This window comes from Sminthopsis crassicaudata, chromosome 1 (genome assembly GCF_048593235.1).
Source record: "Sminthopsis crassicaudata isolate SCR6 chromosome 1, ASM4859323v1, whole genome shotgun sequence".
Lineage (NCBI taxonomy): Eukaryota > Metazoa > Chordata > Mammalia > Dasyuromorphia > Dasyuridae > Sminthopsis > Sminthopsis crassicaudata.
In genome coordinates, this window is record NC_133617.1 from 189,882,007 (window position 1) to 189,899,641 (window position 17,635).

Below are 17,635 nucleotides of genomic sequence, written 5' to 3' on the forward strand. Positions count from 1 at the left end.
CCTCACTCAAGATAGCCACTTGGAAGTTTACTCTGTCACAGACCACCCCTTAAATTCTTCCTTTTATTTCCCTATAGTCTCAATTACAACTAAAATTCCACTAGTTTGGTGATGACACTTGGATGCAGGCTTCTCTGTATCTTTAGGCTGAACTCCTGAGAATCATACATCAAAAGTGACTGCTCCACTAAGTAAAGAGGATTGTTCAGTTGGTCAGAACACTAATAAGGGTTAGGAAATGTGGAATTAGAGAACATAAATAGTGTTCCTCATTCTTCCTTATGATCCTGTCTCTTTTCAACTTCACCCTGAGCACAGAGTTCTCCCAATCTTTTACCTTTCTCCTATATAAAGAATTAAAAGTAAAGGTATCCAGGCCAATAGACACTATGCTGTCTTTGAATTCTACATCATAGATTCATGGTTTGTAAGGGAACTTAGAGGACATATAGAAAGGTGGTATGGGGGATAGAGGGCCAGGTCAGGAACAGAAATATTCATCTTCCTGAACTCAGATCTGACCTCAAATACATTACCAACTGTGTGAACCTGAGCAAGTCACTTCACTCTATTTGCCTCGGTTTCCTTGTTTGTAAAATGAGCAATATGGTATATTTGAAAGAACACTGGCTTATAGTCAAAGAAGAGGGGTTAAAATTCTAAAACCTCCACTTTCCTTCTTTAAAATGAGAAGGTTGAAATTATTGTCTGATGTTGAATTAATTATGTCCAGCTTTTTTCTATCCATTTGGGGTTTTCTTGGTGGAGATACTGAAATAGTATTTTCTTTTCCAGTTCATTTCACAAATAAGGAAATTGAGGTAAATTAGGTTACTTGCCCAGGGTCACACAGTTAGTAAACATCTGAGGCCAGATCTGAACTCAGGAAAATATGTTTTCCTGATTCCAACCCTGGCATTCTATCCACTACACCCTCTTAGTAGTTGTCCTCTAAGGTCCCTTACAACTCTGAATCTATGATCCTATAACCAACTAAGCTCAAAAGACTGGTTTTGGTTATGTTTTATAAGTAGTTACAAACTGTAGAAGCACCTCTATGGATGAAAAATATCATTATCTTCCTTCAAACGTTTGTGGCGTGAAATATATTTTCAACACTTACCTTTTTCCTATGAAATCATTACAACTGAACTTTTAAAAATGTACACAAGGAATGGGTTCTGCAGCTTAGGCCTATGATAAGATTGTTGGAGATGTCATAGTATAGAACTAGAGTTCTTTTTCTTTTTTTAGTTAAATCTTTTTATTTTCAAAATATCAAATGGATAATTTTCAACTTTCACCTTTACAAAATCTTGTGTTCTAAAAATTTTTCCATCTTTCCCTCACTCCCTCCCCTAGATGGCAAATAATCCAATACATATTAAACATGTTCAATTCTTCTATACATTCCACAAATATCATACTGCACAAGAAAAATCAGATCAAAAAGGAAAATAATGAAAAGAAAACAAAATGCAAGCAATCAACAACAAAAAGAGTGAAAATACAATGTTGTGATCCACTCAGTTCTCATGGTCCTCTCTCTGGGTGCAGATGGCTCTCTTCATCACAAGACCATTGGAACTGGCCTGAATCATTTTATTGTTGAAGAGAGCTACTTGATCATCGTATAATCTTGCAGTTGCCGTGTATAATGATTAAAGCTCTCTTTCTAGAGATAAAGTTCTGAATTTCAGTACATAAAAACCTAAGCTCAAAATCTGCCTCAAAACATATCAACCTGTGACTTTAAACAAGCAAATTAATTTTCCAAAATCTCATTTTCTTCACCTGTAAAAAAAAGCACCCATCTCACAGGACTATTATAATGATGAAATGACATAATTTATGCAAATCATTTTACAATTCATAATGTACAATTTTTAAAAATCTGTTATTCTTAAAATTGGGAAGTAACAAACTAATCCAACACCCTGTTTTTGCATAAGCAAAAACTGAAGTTCAGGGAAATTGAATGACTTACCAAAAGGTCACACAATAATGGGCAGAACCAAGGGTCACACCTTCTTTCTCTGATGTCAGATCCAGTATTCTTTCCTTGCCACCTCACCATTTATTTTATAGAGGAAAAACCTTCAACCCAGAAAAGAGAATGATTTGCCCAAAATCACAATTACATGGAAATAAAGCTAAGATTCAAATATAGGTCCATTGACTCCTAAATCAAGACTTTTACTACTGCATCAGAACAAAAATTCTATAAAAGAAAGCATTTGTCAATGTCTCCACCATTCTTAAACCTCATCTCAAAATTCCCTTTACAGCCTCAATCAGAATACCCATCATAAATAGCAACTCTTTTTTCCAGTATTATCAAGTATTTTGTGGGTACTAAGTGGTACCCATCAATTACCGCCATAAAATTGTCCTCTGCTTTAGGAAAGCTAAGGAAAGCCAAGAACTGAGGCCAAAATGCACTTACAATAAACAATTTCTAATTTGCCTGATTTCCAAAACTCATCCTATAGTATAGACAATAAATTTGTCACAGTGTCTCAAATGAACTGGCCCTGTGGCTTTAGAAAGGGTAATGATTAGGAATCAACAAATTGATCCTTACCAAAACCTTCTTCATGGAGGGGTTAAACAAACCCCAAAGCCAAGATCCAATGGAATTGTCTTCCTTGAAAAGTATTCAGTTAGTCACATCTTTGCTTAAACAGGGTACTTAGAAAGTAGGTTGAGGAAGTAATGTGTTTACAAATTTTTTTTAAAAGTTTGTTTTCTAAAAGTGATATTGCAGATTATTTATGTGAAAAAAGCATAATATTTGGAACTTTTTTTCTCAAAAAAAAAAAAAAATATATATATATATATATATATAAAGCCCAGGAATTTGAAAAGAAAAAAAAAAAAAGTGGATTGAATATGGGTCATTGAGAGAAAACAACAAAATGGAGCAGATTTGCCAAGCTCAGTTTTTACTGGCACAAGGGAAAGAGAGGCTGTTGTTTTTCTTCTTTTCCTGTCTCTTTCTGAGAAAATACAGGCAGCAAATGAGATCTGTAACAGTACAGACCATAGGAGTCTGTAACCTAGCAACAATATCTACACAGTATCAGAAGGTGTCAATTTGGACTCCTGTCTCCTGTTGAAGTGGCTTTTTGCTTCAGAGCCCTTGAAAGGTTGTAGATTTGTGGTGGAAAAAAAAAGTTTTTTCTCACAACTTTTTTAAAGTCTCACACTTTAAATGCTAAATGTCTGTTATCTTGATTATTGATGTAAAACCAATGGGCACAAAGTCTGACGCAGGAATATTAATGATGTTTATGACTTGGACTAGAGGGAGGTGAGCAAATATTTCAAGGACTGTGTATTACTCTCCAAACCAGGAAACCAGAAATCTACAATCATTTACCAAAGTTCCCAGGGGGACAATGAAAATGTGTAGATTTCTCTTTGAATTAGGGTCAGAAAAGCAGATATTTAGCACTGGAAGGTATCTCAGGGATCATCAAGTCCAGCCTCTTCATTTTATAGACAAGGAAAGAAATAAGTGATTTGTCCAGAGTTACACAGTAAATAAGAGACAGAGCTGGAATTTGAACACCAATCTTAATTCCATATTCAGTGTTCCATCAGCTGCCTTTCACAAGTCATGGCTTTACATTTCTCCCCCCCCCAAAAAAGTCATTTTACCCCCAGTTGTTGGTCAGAATCTATCTCAGCCTAGCTCACTTCAATTTAAATCAGTTCAATGAAACAAATAATTTCTGAGCATCTACTCCAATCAAGGTTCTACTGAGCTTTGGGGGAAGAAAAAAAAGCACTAAAAGTTTCTTGTGCTCTTGAGGAGTTCATGATCTCGTGAAGGAGCTGACATTTGTGTAAGAATATATATCCCAGGACAAAGTACATGAAAGACAACAAAGCATGATGAGTTGAGTTGACCCCAGAATCAAGAAGACTTATGTCTGACACATACTATGTGATCTTAGGCACATCACTTGATTTCTGTGCCCAGATTTCTCTTGTCTAAAACTAAATAGCAGAGAAAGGGCTGAGTTACACTGGCAGAAAAAAAAATACTCCTTTATGGGAATTCCCTATATAGGTAAAATCACAAGTCTGGAAATATAGAGATAGCCAGATAGACAGACAGATGAAAACAGAGACAGAGAGAGAGAGAGAGAGAGAGAGAGAGAGAGAGAGAGAGAGAGAGAGAGAGAGAGAGAGAGAGGTAGAAGAAAATAGATGGATAGAGAGGTAAATAGATGATAGATAAATCTATGTATAAATCTACCTATACATACACATACATATATGTGTGTATATACACATAAACTTACACAAAGTAGAATGTGTTCATGTGTTCATGAAACAATCATTGGAAAGTCATTAAGTTTTGTACCTAGGCGGGTCCCTAGAATACTATAAGAATCTCATTTAAGGAATTAGATAATCATAAAGTTGTAGTCCTGGAGCTTACAGCTATCTCAGAGTACATCTAGTCCAAATCATATATGTTATAGATAAGAAATATGAGGCCCAGGAAAATAAAATTACTTGTCCAAGATCACACAGATTGTAAATGTAAATAGTATGTTCTCCATCACTACTTCAAGGTTATTACTCAGTGAACTTTATTTAATATGTTTGTATAACTCTGTTTCTGCCTCTTGTCTCTGTCTTTGTGTCTTCTGTCTCTTTCTCTTTGTCTGTCTTCTGTCTGACTGTCTCTCTGTCTTTGTCTCTGTCTCTTCTCTGTCTTTCTCTGGCTTTGTATGTCTGCTTTTGTCTTTCTGTCTGTCTTTCGGTCTGTCTGTCTCTGTCTGTCTTTCAATCTTTTTCTCTTTGTGTGTGTGTGTGTGTGTGTGTGTGTGTGTGTATGTGTGTGTGTGAATGTATGTCTCTTTCTCTCCCCCTCACTCTGTTCATCCTTGTAATCATCTAGTGACCTTGAGGTCATTCTCCCAGCTTTTTAAATTGCTTTAGGCTCTAGTTAATAGTCTTTGTCTACACTTTATCTCTTGACATCATCCTTAAGGACTTCAGTAATTCATGTTGACAATCCCCTAGTAACCATGACATTTCAATACCTCAACTTAACAGGCTCTTTCTCCCTCTAACTTCAGTCATATAATGCAGTCACCTCCTAAACTTCACTGTATCTTTTAATCAGAGCACTCTTAAATCCAGAACACTAAAATTCAACTCTCTAACCACAAACTCCATAAACAGAATTACAGAATTCTCAGCTGGGGATTTGGACTTGAAGAATTTTTAGAGCTTATTGGAAAGATCACCTCAGTGCCCCTTTTGTCCCTTTCCCACCAATGCATTCATACACAGACAGAATGCTGTGTACAGAATATGGAGAAAGTTGATCAGTAAAGCTGAAATATAAATTATAATAAGTAAAGTATGTTAAATCAGGTTTAGAAAGTTGCAGTGAGGTTATGAAGTATTTAAAATGTCAAATGGTAATTTATATATTATCCTAAAGGCAACAGGAAACACAATAGCTTCTGGAGTGATATGGATAGAGTTTGGCTTTAGGAATAGCAATTTGGCAGCTGAGTGAAGGATGGATTGAAGAGAGGGAAGCAGAGAAACCAATTAGGAAATTATTTTTGTGGACCAGGAAAAAGGTACCAAATTGATGCAAACTGACTTCAGAAGCAGGAGAGCATTTCATGTAGTAACAATAATATCATAATGATGATCAACTGTGAAAGATTTAGCTATTCTAATCAATCCCAAAATGAAAAAATAGCTTTCTTTATCTAGAAAGGAACTAATGCAGTCTAAATACAGATTGAAGCATACTTTTTTTTTCATTTTTTAAAAATTTTCTTCATTTTTTCTTTAGAGCATGACTAACATAAAAATATGTTTTGAATGACTTCACTTGCATAATTGATATATTGCTAACCTCAATGAATGAGGAAGGAACTGGAGGGAGGAAAAGAACTGGGAACTCAATTTTTTAAAAATAATGTTAAAATAAATAAAATATAAATATTTTTAAATGAAATAATGTGTAGAATTTTTTTTTAAAAGAAGGGATGTGATCTCCTATTTCTTCTCCTACTCCTCTAGCTGTGTACCTTATGCATCACATTCCTGGCTCCTTGATTATCTTTTTCCTTCCTTCCTTCCTTCCTTCCTTCCTTCCTTCCTTCCTTCCTTCCTTCCTTCCTTCCTTCCTTCCTTCCTTCCTTCCTTCCTTCCTTCCTTCCTTTCTTCCTTCCTTCCTTCCTTTCTTCCTTCCTTCCTTCCTTCCTTCCTTCCTTCCTTCCTTCCTTCCTTCCTTCCTTCCTTCCTTCCTTCCTTCCTTCCTTCCTTCCTTCCTTCCTTCCTTCTTTCTTTCCTTCCTTCCTTTCTTTCTTTCTTGGCACTTGGAGTTAAGTGACTTGATCAGAGATATAGTAAATATCTGAGACTGGTTGAACTCCTGCCTCCAGGGCTAGTATTTCTACTGCACTGCCTAACTGCCTCTCCTGGCTATTTTTCTAAATCCCTTTATCTGGGTATTTCCCAAAAACCTCTCCTCAGATCATTTCTCTTCCTTTTTACGTTCTTTCTCACAGCAATTTCATTAACTCTTTTGAAATAAGCTACCACAACTATACAGTGGTCTCCCAAATCTCTATGCCCAATCCTGACTTGTAGAATCCTATCAATCCATGTTTGTCCCTAAATGTTTCCACTGTGAAGTCCTCCTGGTACCTTAACCTGAATATATTGCAATCCAAGTTCATTAGCTTTCCATCTAAACCTGCTGCTTCTTCTAACTTTACTATTTTATTTGGCATTAACACACTTCTGGATTGTGACAATAACTTTGGTCTCCCTGCATTGTCTCTCCCTATTCCAGTTCATTCTCCATTCAGCAGCTTAGGGATCAGGAAGAGGGAAAAGAATAATTAAAGTTTATAGAAAAGGAATAATCAGAGTTTTGGAGGAGAACCCAGGAGAGTTATGTCAGAAAAGCTGCAAAGCCACTCACAATGGGGCAGAGTTGAGAGAAATTTAGAGAATGTGGAATGGGGAGTTAGGTGGTTCAGTGGATAGAACACTGGGTTTGGAAATCAAGAAGACTCATCTTTGTGAGCACAAATCCAGCATCAAACACTTATTAGCTATGACCCTAGACAAATCACTTAACTCTATTTGCCTCAATTTCCTCATCTGTAATGAGCTGGAGAAGGAAATGACAAACTACTCCAGTTTACCGAGAAAACCCCAAAATAGGTCATGAAGAGTCAGATATGACTGAAATGACTGAGCAACAACATTAAGAAGAAAGGATGTTCAACAGTATTAAATGCTCAAAAGAGGACAAGAAGAATTGAGGGGGGGGAACTAGATTTGCAATAAAGGGATATTTAGAAAAGGAAACAAAAAAAGGGAAGAGTAAAAAAATATATGCTGTTAGATTTTAAGAATATTTAAATTGAAAGGCATTCAACTGTACTGGAAGGGTTGCAGAGGTCTGCAACTGCCCATACCTTTTGGCTATATTGACAATTTCCTTGTCTATTTTGACTTCAAAATGTTCTTTTGCCTCTGGTAAGTGATTTGGCAGAGCACTGAGAGATATAGAAAACCTAGTTTGTGAAGAGCCTCCGGGACAGGGAGTTGGGGTAATGAGTAGAATTTGGCAAGAGATTTAGGCTTGTGGTCAGAATGATTGAGGAGCTGATGAAAACAGAAATAGAGTACATATGGATCCCAGGCTCATAGAAGCAGAGCTGGGAAGGAACTCAGAAGCCATCTATCTAGTCCATCTCATTTTACAGATTAGGAAACTGACACTGAAGGAGGACAAATGTCATACCAGGAATATGCTGCTGGAAGCAAGATGATCTAAAATCCAGATTCACTGCTCTTTCGTCTTTATCAAATAATAGTCTATGAATGAATGGAGATATGGATTCCCACTGTATCAGGTTTGCTCCTGAGATGAACCATGGGATTAGGCATCCCCAAATTGTCTAGCCTGATAGTGAGATTGTATTTCTAACCCTCATGATGCCCTCCCCATGAAGCAAGTCCAATAGTCTGAGAACTGATGAAGAGCCTTATCAGGGATAGAATATCAGAATGGCTCAACATTGTTCTAAACCTCCATGACAGTCTGTACTCAGGAAATGCAGGTTGTAGGGAGGGAAGGAGTTGAAGGAGCATGAAATAAAAAAAACTGGACACAAGACTTTGAATGTGACTAAGAGTAATGAGTGTGTGTGTAAGACACATAACAAGAGATACAAATCCTGAAGTATGGATCAGTGGAGCCCAGGCTCAGAGAAGCTTCCAGACAGTAATTTTTTGCCAGAAATAAAATGAACAGCAACAATATTTGACAAAAGAAAACCTTGGCAGAGATATCATCTTCCAGATGGCTCAGTCAGCATACATATGTCCCCAAGAACCAATACATATTTGTCCTCTTGCTCCTATACCATTCATAACTGTTGCTGCAAATAGCATGATGAGGCAATAGAAATGTGTCACAACATTTCACAGCGGAGGCTGCAGCATTTTATAACATATGGCTTTTACCTCAGCAAAGGGAATGGCAACCCAAAAATGAAGTTGGGGTAATGTACCCTGATTAACAACTAAGTATTCTGGGACTTGCCAAGCAAAAAACAGGGCATGTCATCTACAGGGTTAGTTCTCTACAGGAGCTCACCTGTTTGGGATGGCAAATATAGCCTTTATTTCATTAGACTGAATGTGTTCATGTCCTACTTGCAATGGAATAAATAAGTATGGGTTGGGAATTGGGATAGCTCTGGACACAGTTTAAAATGTGGCACAATTCAGAAAAATTGGGAGTACTAACAGGACTTCAAAGGCCCCTTAGTCCAATTTAATAGATTCCCTCTGCCTCCTTTCCCCCTCTTATTAAATACCCTGCTAAAAATCTGGAGGTACCTATAGTTTTTCCTCTTAGAAATCCATCCCTAGAACTCCCTGCTTTTTTTCTTTTTTCTTAATTAAAAAAAAATTCTTTTCTTAATATCTTTCTTTTCCAAGATCATCAACTCTAATGTAGAGAGCTTCTCCTACACTCTACACAATATTCCTAACCCTGTTTATGAAATTTGCTCCCCTTCTAATACCCATGACTCTTTATCCTAAAAGGTGGAATAAGAATACCCAGTTAGATCATTGTCCAAAGGTTTGGACTTTTGGAAGTGGCCTTATGATGTTTGCTCCTAATCTCTTAGAAATTACATAAGGTAAGGACAGAAAGGATACCAAGATGTAACTTTTCCCAAGGTAAGAGATCTTCTCAAGGACTTTAACAAGTCCACCAGCCTCTTGAAGGGTTGCTTTCACAAGATTTATTTTTCTAAGCTTGCTCATTGACTGACTCTTCCACTATTGCCTGAAAAGTTGGCATTGATAGGGTTAATACCTTGGCTGCCAAATACTCCATAGGGGGTGATGATGGGTCAGAACATGCTAATTAGACAAACTGAAAGGTCCAGGGATCTGCAGGTGGAACAGGTGGCTATGTAACTAATGATCATGAAAGGCTAATTATCTTTAACTACCAATTGGCCACCAGGTGTTCTGAGCCACATAAAAGAAGAGGTTGGGAGCATGACAGCTGGTGATGTGATAGAAGCCAGGGTGATTTGACTTCATTACGGAACTTAGAAGAATACAATATAGCTTGATTTGGGAATTGGTGTGTTTCTGAAAAAAGTTTCAGCAAACTGAGTTTGGATCATTGAGATCCTAATCCTAAATGTCTTGGGTACAAAACCAGTTATTTAAAGAAGCCCTATGGTGAAGGTATGGAGTATGTTCATTCACTCAAATATTTAATTGAATGTTTGATATGAGCAAGACACTAGAGTCAGTCTCTTGGCTTAATGGTGTTTCTTGTGAGCTAATTAAGTGTTTCCCCTGCTGGCTTCCATGAGCTGAGTAAGTCAATATACTGAAAAAGAAACAGTGGTCCTATTACTAAATGGGGAAGGGAAATCTGTGAGGTGTAATTCTTTCCACCAGAGGCACCTCCTCAGGGACCTGTAATGAAATTCCTAAAACTATACAGCCATTCCTCAAGACTGTCCAATTGCAAATATCCTTTCAGAAGGGTTAGCTATTAAATTAATATCATTCACTAATAGGGAAGTTAAGTGGCATAGTGGATAGAACATTAGCCTTGGAATCAGAGAGGCTCATCTTTTATGACTTCAAATTCAGTCTCAGACACTTCCAAGCTATGTGACCTTGGGCAGATCACTTAAACCTGTCTGACTCAATTACTTAACTGTAAAATGGGCTGAAGAAGGAAATGGCAAACCATTCTGATATCTTTGCCAAGAAAACCCCAAATAGAGTCACACAGAGTTGGACATATCTAAACAACAAAAAGAAACACCAGGCTAGGACTCATCATTTAACAGATCCATCAGATAAATGGTTCTTACCTTAAAAATCAACGAAGAATATAGGGTTTTAGACTATCTGATTTAGCATGGGGAATCTTGTTTCTCTAGATACTCAAACAACTACTAAGGTATACAGAAGTTAAATATTGATAGAGGAAAATTAACTGCTAAAACCATAGATCTTTTGAATTATTAAACCCCAGAAATTAAACAATCTAGTCCACTAGTCTCAGAAAGAATGCTGGCAAATAGCAACAAACTTTTAGGTTTAATCTACATTATTAATATTTTTCTAGGGCAACTAACTAGGTAAAGTAATTGATAGAGCATCTGAAAGCCAAGAGATCTGAGTTCAAATGTGTCCTCAGATACTTACTACCTGTGTGATGCTAGGCAAGTTATTTAACCCTGTTAGTCTCAATTTTTTGGTTCTCAAAACCCATTTAGACAATTAAAAGTTTTGAAGATTCCCTCAAAAGCGTTTGTGAATTATATCTATAAATATTTGTCAAATTTGAAATTAAAATGTCTTAATATTATTATGAAAATAGTTTTGACCTCAAGGACCCCACAAAAGGTCTTCAGAAAGGTCTTGGAGGTCTGAGGACCACACATTGAAAATTGGGATCCTAATCCATTTCCTACCTGAAACATAAGATTCACTTACAACATTACTGGCAAATGGTCAAATCCACTTCTCTAGGATTGAGTTTCCTCATCAAAGCGAAGGAGTGTTATTGGATGTTCTCTAAGTCCCCTCTGGCTTATCTGATGTTTGTTGGGAAAGTTGTATGATAGGGGTAGTACCAGGATGAATCTGATTACAATCTTCAGAAGGGTGCAGGGGATCATAAGACTCCTGACTATCTAAGGAGAAGTAACTGGCTGTCATTGATACGGAGCTCATATTCATTATCTCATTTTTATGCTCATAAACATGACCCTATGAGGTAGGCAAAGGGATATACTCTCCCCTTTTTATAAATGAGAAAACAGATTAAGAAAAGATTAAAATACCTATCCTAAAATTGAAGAGTTGGGACAGGATGCTTGGCAAAGATATTTAGATCTTGACAGCATAATGCAATAAAAAGAGCAGCTTCTGTTTACTCCCTCTCCAAGCCAGTTTCCTCATCTGTGAAAATAGGGACAGGTTGGGGTGCCGGCTGGGAGGTAGAAGGAGAAGCACATGAGGGGATACAGTTGTTAGAACACTAACCCTGAAGTCAGGCGGACCTGTGTGATCCTGGACAAGGCACTTAACCCCACTGCCCTTAAAAAAAAGAAGATATTGCCTGTCATATCTAACTCAGATGGTTGTTGTGATAATAAAATGAGATATATGTAATGTGTTTGTTTGTTTTTTTAACCTTTAAAGTCTATTCCAAGATTATCTTTTATCTTGGTCAAATTGTTTCCTCTCTCTGGGACTTTATCCTTTTCTGATCAAGTGAGAAGGTTTGACTAGCCAGATCTAGAATGAAATCCAACATGCTTTCTACTCTGCCACAGTTGCCTCCTAAGTAAGAAGGACACAATGTAGGAAAAAACTTTGTTTAGAACCAACATCCCTAATTCAATTTGTTGTTTTGTTGCAAGGCAATTGGGTTTAAGTGACTTCATCAGAATCATACAACTAGTAAGTATCAAATGTTTAAAATTGGATTTGAACTCAGGTCCTCCTGACTCCAAGGCCAGTGCTCTACCTACTGCATCACCTAGCTGCCCCCTCCCTATTTTAATTTAACAAAATACATTAAATTGGCTCTATTGCTTGACTTCATGAAATGGTAAATACTAGTGCCTGTGTCAGAACCAAGATGAGGAATCCTATCTACCTACTTAAGATTCAAGTGGAAGATTCCACTAAGAAATCCAAGCTATTTGACAAATTATTAAAATCTTTGCTTTTCTATACCTGCTCTCAATATTCAACTCCCTGCTCAAGAAAGCAGATGTATCTCCTCCAGGTTAATTCTCAGGCTCTCCCAGTGGATTGTCCCAAGTTCTCATACAGTGGAAGGCTTCAGAATTAATCCTCTGCTGCATTGCAAGTGTGCCTTCACTTGCCTCCAACTACCATTTCCTTATCACTCTTCCCAGTCCACTTCCTCCAAAAGACTAAAGTTCAGAAACAGCAAAATCATTAAACATTATATGCCAAAGATAGTTGAGGCAGCTGGTGGCACAGTAGATCAAGTGATGAATTTGAAATAAGGAAGACCTGAGTGCAAATCCTGCCTTAAATACTACCTAGGCAATTCACTTGACCTTATTTGCCTCAGTTTCCCTCATCTGTAAAATGAGCTGGAGAAGGAAACAGCAAACCACTCTACTATCTTTGCTGAAAAAATTCAGGAAAAACTATATACAAGTGAAACAAGTGAACAAAACTATGTGATCCTGGGCAAATCATTTAACCTCTGTCTGCCTGTTTCCTCAACTGTAAAATTGAGATTATAATAGTACCTACCTCCCAATGTTGTTGTGAGGATCAAATCAATTGAGATAATATTTGTAACATGTCCAGCACAATAGATTATACATTGTGGGTATTTAACAAATACTACTTTTTTGTTTTTGTTTTAGGTTTAGTTTTTTTTGTTTTTGTTTTTGAGTATTCAGAGCAACATTGGGGAAATAGCCAGATATGTTAGTGTTTTCAATCTCAGTTTCCTTTTCTACAGAATAAGAGAAAAGTAATTCTTGTATTACCTACCTCTCATTGTTAGTATTTGGAAAATGACTGGTACCTCAACTCTCCAAAGTTCTTAACTATTCCTTATGATTATTTGTTAACTATCTGCCTCATGCCAGTAGTTAGCCTTAAACAGTATGTCAGACATTTGAAGATTTACTCCGGAATACTGTAACTTCAAGCATTATAGAAATATGCTGTAACTTTATTTTTTTTAATTTTAATAGTATTTTTTCCAAATACATATAAAGATAATTTTAACACACATTTTTGTAAAATTTTGAGTTCTAAATTACCTCACCTCTTCCCAATACAGCAAGCACACTGATATAGATTAATTATATGAAATTCTTTTAAACATATTTCCATATTAGTTATGTTACAACCTTTGACCTGGAACCTCCTAAGGACTCTGGACTGACACAGACAGGGTCTAGTGTTAGGGAAGCTGGTCCAAAGAGTCTCACTTTTATCTCTGTCCTTATCTAAGCATTTCATGGAAATTCCCAAAGTAAATGTTAAGAATAACTTATTTCATTTATAGCAGCTCTTTTTATGGTGGCTGAGAATTAGAAATTGAGAGTATGCTTATTAATTGGGGAATGAATGAACAATTTCTGGCATATGAGGTGATAGAGTACTTATAGCACTATTGTGCTATAAAAAATGATGACTAATTTCAGAAAACACATGGCAAGATCTATAGGAGCTGATACAAAGTGAAGGGGAAAGATCAAGGAGCTCATTGTACACAACAATAGCAATATTGTTATGATGATCTGAATATAATGTCTTCTATTGTTACATATGCTTTCTTGAAATGGACATTTATGTTACATATACTAAATCTTCCCTGATGTTCTCTTGGGCATATGAAAGTGTTTTGTTTGGTTTTGGTTTTCCTTTTCCTTTCTTTTTCTATTTTTTTTTAATTTTTTACTTAATCTTAAATATTTCTAAAAAGAATTTTTTAAAGGATATGATGATCATCTGTGAAAGATTTAACTATGATCAATACAATTATTCAAGACAATTCCAAAATAATGGAAATAGATGCAATCCAACTTCAGAAAGAGAAAGAACTGATAAACTCTGAGTAAAAATTGAAGTACAATTCTCTTTATTTCTTTTTTTTTTTTGCATTTTTTTTGCTATATGACTAATATGGAAAATTTGTATCATGATTTCACATATATAATTTATATAATATTGTTTGCCTTCTAGGTGGGTGAAGGAGGAAAAAAGAGAATCTGCAGCTCAAAATTTAAAAGAAAATATTTTAAAATGATGTTTTAATTGCAGAAAAATAGCTTATTTCTTGTTTTAAACAATTGCACATGTATAACCTTTATCAGGAGGCAGCTTAATGGGTAGAGAATAGGGCCTGGAGTCAGGAACATTTGAATTCAAATCTAGTCTTTAACACTTAACTGTGTGCTTCTGAGCAAGTCATTTACCTCTGATTGTCTGACAAAATGGATCTATTGGATCTGCTAGAAAAGGAAGTGGCAAATTACTGCAGTGTCTTTGCCAAGAAAACCCCAAGTGGGGTCATGAAGAGTTGGGCATCACTGAACGAACTGAACAACAACAATCTTATATCAGATTGCTTGTTATCTCAAGGAGGGGAAGGGAAGGGAGGGAGGGATAGAATTTGAAACTCTGATCTTTAAAAAAAAAAAAAAAAAAAAAAAGGAAAAAAATTATTTTCACATGAAATGGAAGGAAAATAGATTTAAGTTTTTAAAAGAATAGCTTATTTCTACATTTTACACATGAGAAAAAGGTGGTTCAAAGATGAAATGACTTTCAACTTAGAAACAGAGGCCAGATCTCTCAGTGTGGAGTCCTGTGTTTCTTCTGCTAGATACCACATGGATGATGTATATTTGTGCACATGCAAAAACAAACAAACTGGCATAGAATCATTTAATTCTTAACCCTACAGGCTTCATCCATTGCAGCAGGCAGAGTTTGAGCAGTAGATTCTTCCTGACATTGAAAAATAGCACCACCATGGGTCACATTTAAGATGTTGCATGTGTGTTTGTGTAAATGTAATAACAGAGAAAGGGGTAACTGAAAATAAAGTTGACAAGTCAGGCCTAAGGCGATGGGGACTGGGGATCACTGTGCTTGTAAAAGTGCAATCACTTAAGAGTACCAATAAAGGCAAGAGTTTATCATACTGTCGTTTCATATTCTGTCATTGAAAAAAATCAATCCCAAGCCCTAGACCTGGTCTCCCTCTTCTATTGGCCTATATGTTTTGCTCACACTGCAGGAGGCAGACCAAATCTGTTTATCTGCATTGTCTCAAGTCATGACAAGAACATAAAAATAGTGGAGTCTTCCCTCTGAACAGTGTGATCAGTTCCCTGACCTTCTGCTTTTCAGCTCAAGGAAGAAAAACTGTTCCCTCCACATCACCCATCGAAAGGGAAGAGAAGTCAGAGCTGAGCTTTGTGAGAGTAGCAGAGGAGCTACCAGGAAAAGGTGAGATATGCTCTATCAAGAGGCAGCTAGGCTTGTCAAAGTGTATTGATCGCAAGACTGTGTTTGCAGACCAAGACTTGAAGAAGGCTTCTCTAAATTATATGATTTGAGTTTCTATGTGCTGAATTAAGTCTTGGCAAGGAGAAAATAAAACTCTGTCTCCAGGGGGGTGTTTCATTTTCAATTATAGTCAAGTGAGAAAAGTACCCAGAAATAGCATTTTGAAATTAATAACCACTTTCAAAGGAACAGATTGGCTTCATGTTTTCTTATTAAAGAATACATTCATTTACAGACTTTTATTAAATGCCTGCTGTGTGCCCAGAATTCTGCCTTAGGAAATACACAAGAAATAAGAAGACAAAGTGCTTAATCTCAAGGACATGAAATGTACAGAGTTGAAATTATGAAGCAACATACAGGGAAATAACCAATAAAGTTGTATTTCAGGCAATGCCGGTTCTGTGTACCAAGTTGTCTTTGAATGCATTGGCTCCTAGGTCCAAGTATTCTTGAAGGGAGCTAATGGATAGATTGGCTCTCGGGAGAGAGCAAGAAGTAGGTTATCTGCAGAGTCAATATAGGGATAGCAAGTAAGAAAGGCCCATGAATCTCCAGCCTCTGCTCCTCAGATTTTCTACCTTGTTTTTCCCTCTAAAATGCTTTAATTCCTTGATATAAGGAACCCCCACCACATATATTGATACCACACACACACATACACACACACACACACACAAACACACACTCCCCCAAATCTCCCCTCCAAATCTTAATTTTCTGATTAATCATTTCAACTTTACATTATCAACTTTTGCATCCTTTGCCTTACTATCCTATCATCACTCTTTCTTTTTTTTTTTTAAGGCTTTCAAAGCATTTTTATATATTATCTCATTTGAACCTCACAAAAATTATATAAAGTATATATTCTTCTTATCTCCTTTATACAGAGCTGGAAAACTGAAGCTAAGAGATTAAACGACTTGCTCTGAGTCACCCAGATAGTATCTGAAGCAAGATTAAAATGCCCTTTACATTCTTTTCCAGACCCTCAAACTTTATTACTCCCACCATCCACCTTCTCTCCTCCCATGCCACTGAATTCTGCTCAAGGAAGTTATACAGCCACACTGATGGGGTCCACTACAAATTGATGTCATTGACTCTCAACTAAACTGTCATTGCTACACACAAATGCTATTAATTTTCTCTGATCATCTGTCACACTTTCCATAGCAGCTGTTTCAAACTTTGTCTATTGTTTTCAAGCAATCCATACTACCATCCCCCCAATTCCCTCCTAGCAAATGACCTCACTCATACTTAACTGAAAAGATGGAGGCCATCTGTCCTATCCCTTCTGACTACAAACTTTAAATCATCTCTATGTTATTTCCCCTTTCTCTTCTCCTTTGCTCCAGGTTCAGAAGTGAGGTGGCCCTTTTCCTTTCCATTACCAACCCCTCTATTTGTGCTCGTCACATGCTTTGTGATAGATTATACCTCTCATCCTCTCCAATCCATCATTTTTCATTTTTCCTTTATCCACTCCTCATTTTTCTGCTTTCTTCTAACATGCCCAGATCTCTCTCATTCTTTAAAGAAAAAAAACCCTCCACTTGATTTTATTATCTCCTACATTATTATAATACATCTTTACCGGCATTTATTTAGAAACTTCTAAAAGAGAGCCTTCTTCAACCTTTACTTTTACTTGCCCTTGGCCCTTATTTATTAACCTCTAGCTTCCACCCTCATTGTTGTCTAAAAGGTTTCTCCAAGATCTATTAGATCTTTTATTGTTAAATCCAATTACCTTTTCTCATTCCTCATTCTTCTTGACTTCTCTGGCATATTTGACATGTGTTGACCACTCCCTACATGGTTCCTTCTGTATGAACTTTCCTTCTCAGATTCTTTTTTAATAAATCCTCATTTCCCATCCACTATATGTAGGTTTACAATTAAGACTCTCTCCTGACACATTTTCTCTAAATTTCTTAGTGATTTAATCAATTTTTATGGATTCAGGTATATAATATCTAAGCAGATG

At 36.5% G+C, this 17,635-nt stretch overlaps 1 long non-coding RNA gene across 1 annotated transcript in view; it reads right to left on the reverse strand.

The window, feature by feature from the left end:
- Positions 1-17,635, reverse strand: part of LOC141553508 (uncharacterized) — a 70,183-nt gene that overhangs the window by 37,401 nt on the left and 15,147 nt on the right. The window contains exon 2 of the long non-coding RNA XR_012485484.1: positions 1,988-2,097. This is a non-coding gene — a long non-coding RNA (uncharacterized LOC141553508). The remainder of the gene's footprint in view (positions 1-1,987; positions 2,098-17,635) is intronic.